Genomic DNA, 7,978 nt, shown 5'->3' with positions numbered 1-7,978 from the left:
GCCTTTTTAAAGTGGAAAGTAAAGAAATACTTTTAAAAAGAAAAGATTGGGCTCGGCTCAGTGGCTCAGCCTGTTATCCCAGCACTTTGGGAGGCTGAAGCGAGTGGATTACCTGAGCCCACAGATTTGAGACCAGCCCAGGCAATTTGGCAAGACCTTGTCTCTATGACAAAAATTTTTAAAAAATTATCTGGGCGTGGTAACACCTGCCTGTAGTTCCAGCTACTTGGAAGGCTGAAGTGGAGGGATCACCTGAGTCCGGCAGATTGATGCTGGGGTGGCCATGAGTGTGCCACTGCACTCCAGCCTGGGCAAAAGAGATCCAGCTCAAAAAAGAGAGAAAAGATCATATGTATGATCACAAATGACTCCTGTGCTTAAAATTCTTCAGCGGCTCCTGAGAAATGACAGTTGTAGTGGATAGCAATGATATGTTATAGTAAACTGGACTTTAAAGTAACTTGCATAGGATTCTAAAATTGTTTATTTCTAAAACCTCCCTTTACTTTGTCCAGCAATATTTTCTTCTCTTTTCTCCCTTTGTTTTTAATTTGTCAAAGTTATGAAAAATTGCCAATTGGGTTTTTCTGTGAGTGAAATAAAATTACAACACTGGGTTAATATGTTTTCATTCAAAAGCAGACAATAGTACACTTTCTGTTAGGCTTTTTGGAGTATTGAAATACTTAGAAGCAGATAATATAGGTTTTCCTCTAGAGAGGAGAACATGGTGATAGGGGATAGGAAAGCAGGGACACTTTTTAAAAATACATTTTCTAAAAATATAAAATTTACAGTAGGATTTTTTTTAGTTAACTTTCTCCCTTCATATGTTTCATTAGATGTCTGCTTTTAAATATGTAATCCACTCTTGAAAATACATTTAAGCCATCTCTGTCAGAATGTGCTTCATTTATTCATTCTTCTGAGTTTTTCCTGAGACAAAAGGACAAGAATAGGGCTCTCCCAGTTAATTTTTTCTTTCTTACTCTACGATGAGGTCTTGTTATGCTACTTAGGATGGTCTTGAATTCCTGGGCTCAGGAAGTTTTTTCACCTCAGCCTCCCAAAGTGCCTGGCTTGTATCCACTCTTTTTTCCTTTTCTTTTCTTTTTTTGAGTTGTAGTCTCACTCCATCTCCCAGGTAGGAGCACAGTGGCATGCTCACAGCCACCCCAGTGTTGACCTGGTGGGCTCTGGTGATCCTTCCACCTCAGCCTTCCAAGTAGCTGGAACTACAAGCATGTGCTACCAAACCCGGCTAATTTTTTGATTTATTGTGGAGATGAGGTCTTGCCAAGTTGCCCAGGCTGGTCTCAAACCTGCAGGCTCAGGCAACCCACTCATGTCGGCCTCCCAAAGTGCTTGGATTACAGGCTGAGCCACCGAGCCCAGCCTTAGTCTCTTTGGGCAAGTAACTTGCATGTCCTGTGCCTTCAACCCTCATCTCTAAAATGGAGATCATTTTAGAACTTATCTATCTGGGTTGATGAGAGGATCAAATAAGACATTGCATGAAGAGTGCATACCATAGTGCCTGACACCTAGGAAGTTCTCAAGAAATAAACAGCTATTGTCAGCATTATTACGAACTGATTGATGAAGTAATAAGATAGACTTTGAAGGAAAATTTGGTGGTGTACAATCTTATTTCTAGAAATCTCTCTGAAAGAAATATGAAATATGTACAGAACGTTCTGCATGAGTGCTCATATAGTGTTGGTTTTAATGGGAAAAATGTGGTAATGACCTAAATATCCACTGACAGGTGCCTGGTGCTGTGGGACAAGCAGATCCAAGCCCAACTGGCCGGAGTGAGATTACAGCCCCTAGTTCCTCTCAAGTCCTCATGGCGAGTCAAGTCACCTTTCTTGTCTCCACTTCGGCACACCTTGATGGACATTGGCACCTGGATCTGGAGGGAGGTAAGCCCAAATCTTTGTGCCTCTGCTCTTGACCCCACAGCTGTGAGTGATGTTTATCACAGGAAGGAGGTCTACATTAGGCATAGCAGCTCTGCACATGGCTCAAAAGTTCTACTTCCGGTGTGGAAGCCAGCATCAGGTGAAGAGGCTTCTCATCAGGTGGTTGATCTCTTCATGAGGTGCAGAAGCTCACCATCAGAGCAGGACCTCTTGATTAGGTGGGGGAATCACTTCATCAGATGTAGGAACTTTTTCTTAGTTGCAGAAGCTCTCCCTCAGGTTTCAGGACTAAGGTTAGGCAGCTCCCCCTCAGGTGCAGGGACTCCTCCTCAGGTGCAGGGCTCTTCCTCAAGTGCAGAGTTTCTTCCTCCCTTGGTTGCAGGAGCTCTCACTTAGGTGCAGAGACTTTTAGTCAGGTGCAGAAACTCTTCATCAGGTACTGGGCATTCCCTCAGACTCAGGGTCTCTCACAGCTGCAAACACTCTCCCTTGGTGTCAGAATTCTTACTTGGGTACAGGAGCTCTGCTTCATGTACAAGAGCTTTTCATCAGGTCCAGTGCTCTCCCTTAGGTACAGAGGTTCTTTATCAAGTGCTGGGCTCTTCCTCAGATTCAGGGCTCTCCCTAAGGTGCAGGGCTCCATCTCACATTGAGGACTCTTCCTCAGGTGCAGGGACCTCCCTCAGATAGACTCAACCTCAGGTATAGGAGCAGTCCCTCAATATCAGTGCTCTTACTCAGGCACAAGGCTATCTTTCAGGTACAGGTGTCTTCCTCACACTCAGGGCTCTTTCTCACATGCAGGACTTCCCCTCAGGTGCAAGGGTTTTCCCTGCAGTTTGGAGCTCTTCCTCAGATGCTGGAGCTCTCCATAAGGTGCATGGTTCCCCCATAAGTGGAGAGACTCTCTTTCACGTGCAGGGGCACCTTTTTAGGTGCAGGACTCTCCTCCAGGTTCAGGGACTCTTGACTATATTCAGGAGCTCTCCCCAGATGCAGGAGCTTTCCCAGGTTCTGGACGTTTCATCAGGCTCAAGACTTCTCCCCAGGTTCAGGGGCTATTCATCAGATGTAGGGATCTTCTTCGGGTGCATCACTTTCCTCCAAGTTCAGGGCTCTCCTCCAGATACTGAACTTTTCCTTAGATGTTGGGCTTTCCTTTGTGTTCAGCGTTTTTCCTCAGGTACAGGCACTCTCTCTCAGGTGTAGGAGCTCCTTATCACATTCAGTACTCTTACTCAAGTACAGAGCTCTCTTCAGGTGTAGGGCTTTCCCTGAGGTGTAAAGTTTTTCCTCTGGTTCAGGGATCTCCCTCAGGTAGAAGGACTCTCCCCCAAATGTAGGCGCTCTCTCTCCTAGTCGCTTCAATTAGGTGCAGTATGGGGGGCCAGCCCCCCAAAAGAGATTTTGAGGGTCCCTGGAAGGTGGGGCAGCGTCGGCAAATATTCTGGAGAAATAAGGAGAAAGAAAGAGACTGGACTCTGTCTAGTGCTAGAAGCCGATTCTATAGTAGGGATAGATATCAAAAGAAAGAAAGATTGAGGGATAGATATAAAGAGAAAGAAAGAAAGTGGACAACTGTTCAGTGAAATGAGCAGAAGCCGTTTATTGGGACCAACCATGAGTCTTTTATCCCAAATTTTCACATGTTAAATCACAAGACTTTCACATGAACACAAGGCCAGGTGGATGAGGCGCATCCCCCCTCTACCCACCAGGTGTTTTCTTAAGCATGAGGAAGGACAATCCCAATAAAATCGCAAGACTATTACGTGAACACAAAGCCAGGTGGTTAAGGGGCGTCCCCCACCCACCAGGCGTTTTCCCAAGCATGAGGAAGGACAATCCCAAAATTATCTTACTGTTCCTCATGCTTGGTTTATATTCCTCAAAAGCAATATAACAATTCTAACATCATAAAATCCTAATAATCAATAACTTCTAAAACTTATACATACCCAACACCTAATGATTGACTAAAATCCTAATACCTTTCTGTTCTGTGTTAACTTTACCTGTACTATAAAAAACTCTTAATTATAGCTCAAACCAGTTCCTAAAGAATGTGGCCCAGTCCAAAGATCACGCTGGGCTGTTTCTAGGAACAGTTGATTACAATCTCTTAACAAAATGTCTATTCTAAAATCCTATGTATCTATCTTAATTTCTATAAAAGTTTCTAATTCCTAATCCTGATATATAAGGCTGATCATTAGCAACAAAGCTTCTAAAATCGACCCAAATACAAACTGTAATTATATTAAAGCCAAAATCACAATTAGTAGAAAGTGGGAACAATGACATTTCTAAGGTTAGTTTTATTCTATAGAACCTCAAAGTATCATGTTTTGATCATGCTTGAACTAACATAATTCCCTGACGTAGAGTAACCTATTCTATAATACTTTCTATGAATAAAATAAATTCAGCTTCTATAATAAGCAGAAAAAACTTACACTAATGGTAACTAAAGAACCGGTTTAAAAGAATGCAGTCCAGCCCAAAGTGGAAACTGAGCCCTTAGGAATGTGGCCCAGTCCGTGCTGGGCCATTTCTGGTAACTCTAGATAATCATCTATACCATCTAAAGCTGGAACAGCTCTCTAAATGTATATACTAATTCTACAAATATACTTTTAAATCTTATAAACAAGCTTGTATCATGTATAAGTCTCCCAAATGTGATCTGAGTTTGAACTGTGTTAAGTTTAAAGCCGAAACCGCAGTGTGTGAGAAACGGGAACAGTAGATCTCTAGAATCAGCCATACCTGTCATATTCTCAGAACTTCATGCTTAGATCATAAAAGTCCCTGCTAGTGGGTAATGCCAAACAACAAAGAAAGGAGGAGGGAATGGGCCTTCAGCTCCTGAACCAAATCTGGTGGTCTCAGGGTCCACAGCCCGCCTGGATCCCTAATGCTCAGGCAGGCCTCCAGGGCCGGCTCCCAACAGTGCAGGGTAGTCTTTCAGTTTTAGAACTCTTCATTGGGTTGAGGGCTCTTTCTAAGGCACAGAAATCTTACTTAGGTGCAGGGTTCTCCCTTAGGTACAGGGGCTCTCTCTCAAGTTTAGTGCTCTTCCTCAGGTGCAGGGGCTCTCTCTCAAGTTTAGTGCTCTTCCTCAGATGCAGGGCTCTTTCTCAGTGACAGAAGGTCTCTCTTAAGTACAGGGACTCTTCCTCAATTGCAGGAACTCTCGTTCTGATGCAAGCATGTTTCTTTAGTGAAAGGGCTCTCCGCCAGGTGCAGGGGCTCTCTCGCAGGTGCATGACTTTCCCTCAGATGCAGGACTCTCCTTGATGTTCAGAATTCATAAGGTGCCAGGTTTTTTCTCAGATGCAGGTAGTCTCCCTCATATGCAGGGGCATTTATTCAGGTCCCAGGGATCTACCCCATGTGAAGGGGCTCTTGCACTGCAGAGGCTCTTCATCAGGTATAGGCTCTTTCCTGTACCTGACTGTGTGCTGGACTGTTCTCAGGGGCAGGGGCTCTTCCTCAGTTGCAGGGCTCAGTCTCCGGTGTAGGGATCTTTCTCAGATGCCTGACTCTTTTTCAGGAGCAGGGCTCTCCCTCAGGTGCAGGGACTCTCCATGATGTGCCGGGCACTTCTTCAGGTGCAAGGCTCTCTCTTAAGTTGAGTGTCTCTTTCCCATGGTCAGGAGCATTTTCCCAAGGGCCAGGGCTCTCCCAGGTACAGGGGCTCTTGAAAAGGTGCAGAACACTTCTCCAGGTAAAGGGCTTTTCATCAGGTGCTTGGTTCTTTCTTAGATGCAGGAGCTCTCCCTCGGGTGAGGGGGATCTGACAGAGGTACAGGGTTCTCCCTCAGATTCAGCACTGTTACTCAGGTGCGGGAAATCTTCTTCATGTGCAGGGGATCTTCAATAATAGCTTGCCTTTTTGTGAAAGGCAGGGCTCTTCCTCAGGTTTTGGGCTCTTCCCAAGATACAGGGACTTGTCATCAGGAGCTAGCTCTTCCTCAGGTTCAGGTTCACTCCCTCAGGTGCAGGGGTTCTCCCACAGGCACAGGGACTAGGTGCTGGACTCTTCTCGGGTGCAAAGGCTTTCTCAGAGGCAGGCCTCTCCCAAATTGCAGTACTCTCCTTAGGGGCAGGGGCATTCCATAATGTGCTGGTGTCTCCCTAGGTATAAGAGCTCTTTTGCAGGAGGAGGGCTCTTACTCAGGTACAGAGCTCTTAGATGCAGGAATTTCTGCTCAGGACCTGGGTCTTTCCCTAAGTGCAGGGGCTCTTTGTCCGGTGCTAACCTCTCCCTCAGGGTAAGGCCTCTCTGTCAGGTGCAGAGATCTTCCTCTGGAAACAGGAAGTTCCAGGTGACTCTCTCAGGTGCAGGAGTCTCTTTTGGGTGCAGGGCTCTCCTTCAGGTGTGAGGCTCTTTATCAGGTGCAGGGCTTTCCGTCTGATGCATGCCTCTCCCTGAGGAGCAATTCTCTTCCTCCAATACATGAATTCTTCATAGGATGCAGTGTTCTCTCTTAGATGAAGGAGTGTTCCTTCAGGTGGAGGGATTCCCCCTCCTGAGCTGGAGTACTTCCCCAGGTACAGGGCCTTCTCTCAGGAGAATGGGCTCTCCCAATGCAGAGGCTCTTCATCAGAGGTAGGTGTTCTTCCTCAGATGCTGGATCCTTCTCAGGCAAGGGGGCTCTTTCTCAGATTCAGGGCCTTTTCTTCAGGTGCTGGATTCTCCCTCAGCAGCAGGGGCTCTCCAGGTGAAGTGCTCTCCCTTAGGTGCCGGGGCTCTTCATCACGTGTGTGGATTCTCCCTCAGGAGTAGAGTCTCTCATTTAGTTGCAGGGCATCTTCTACTAGGGGCTCTCCCTCAGTTGCAGGAGCTCTTTCTCTGGTGCAGGCAGTCTTCCTCAGGTGCAGGATGTTCCCTCAGGGACAAGGATGTGTCTTCAGTGCGGGGGTTATTCATCAGGTACAGGAACTCTCCCTCAGGTGCAGGAGCTCTCTCTCTCAGCTTCAGATGCTCTTCATCAGGCGCTGGGCTCTCCCTCAGGTGCAGGGGCTCTTCATAAGGTACAGGGTTCTCTCAGATTCAGGGGCAGTACCTCAAGTGGTGGGACTCTCCCTCATGTGCAGGAGCACTTTTTCAGATATAGGGTTCTGCCCCAAGTGCAGAGGCGCTTCTGGAGTCTTTCTCAGTTGCAAAGTCTGTCTCAGGTACAGGGATTTTGGATGCATGGTTCTTTCTCAGGTGCAGCGTTCTTCCTCAGGTGCAGGGGCTCTCCCTCTGTGCCAGGGCACTCTTTCAGGTGCAAGGTCGTCCCTTAGGTTGAAGGGCTCTTTCCCATGTTCAGGAGCACTTCCCCAGTGGCTAGGGCTCTCCCAGGTGCAGGGGCTCTTCAAACAGTTCAGGGCATTTCTCCAGGTGCAGGAGCTCTTCATCACGTGCTTTGCTCTTCCTTAAGTGCAGAGGCGCTCCCTAGGGAGAGGGGTATCTGCCTAAGTTGTGGTGGTTCACCCTCAGACTTAACACTGTTACTCAGGTGTAGGGGATCTTGCTTATGTGCTGGGGCACGTCATTAAGTGTTGGGTTCTTTGCCAGGTGTAGGGCTCTTTCTCAGGTTTGGGCTCTCCCTAATGTGCAGGAGCTCATCATCAGAGGCTGGGTTCTTCCTCAGGTCCATGGACTCTCCTAAGTACAGGGGTCTCCCTCAGGTTCACCGGCTTTCAAGCAGGTGCTGGACTCTTCTTTGGTGCAAGGGATCTCTAAGGTGCAGACCTCTCCCAAATTGCAGGGCTCTCCTCAGGGACAGGGACTCATCATGAGGTGCTATAGTCTCCCAAAGGTGTAGGAGCTCTTTCCCGGATCTAGGGCTCTTAGTCAGGTGCAAGAACTTCTCTTCAGGATCTGGATCTCTCCCTAAGTGCAGTGGCTTTCCCTCAGGCACAGAATGTTTCCCTCAGCTGCTGGGGTTCTCCATTGGGTGCTGGGGATTCCCTTAGGGGCAGGACCTCTCTCTCATGTGTGAAAATCTCCTTCAGATGCTTGGGCTCTTCTTCAAGCTCTAGGCTCCCTCAGGTGCAAG

This window comes from Carlito syrichta, unplaced genomic scaffold (genome assembly GCF_000164805.1).
Source record: "Carlito syrichta isolate Samal-C Ts95f unplaced genomic scaffold, Tarsius_syrichta-2.0.1 Scaffold312023, whole genome shotgun sequence".
Lineage (NCBI taxonomy): Eukaryota > Metazoa > Chordata > Mammalia > Primates > Tarsiidae > Carlito > Carlito syrichta.
Note: the sequence above shows the minus strand (reverse complement) of the source record.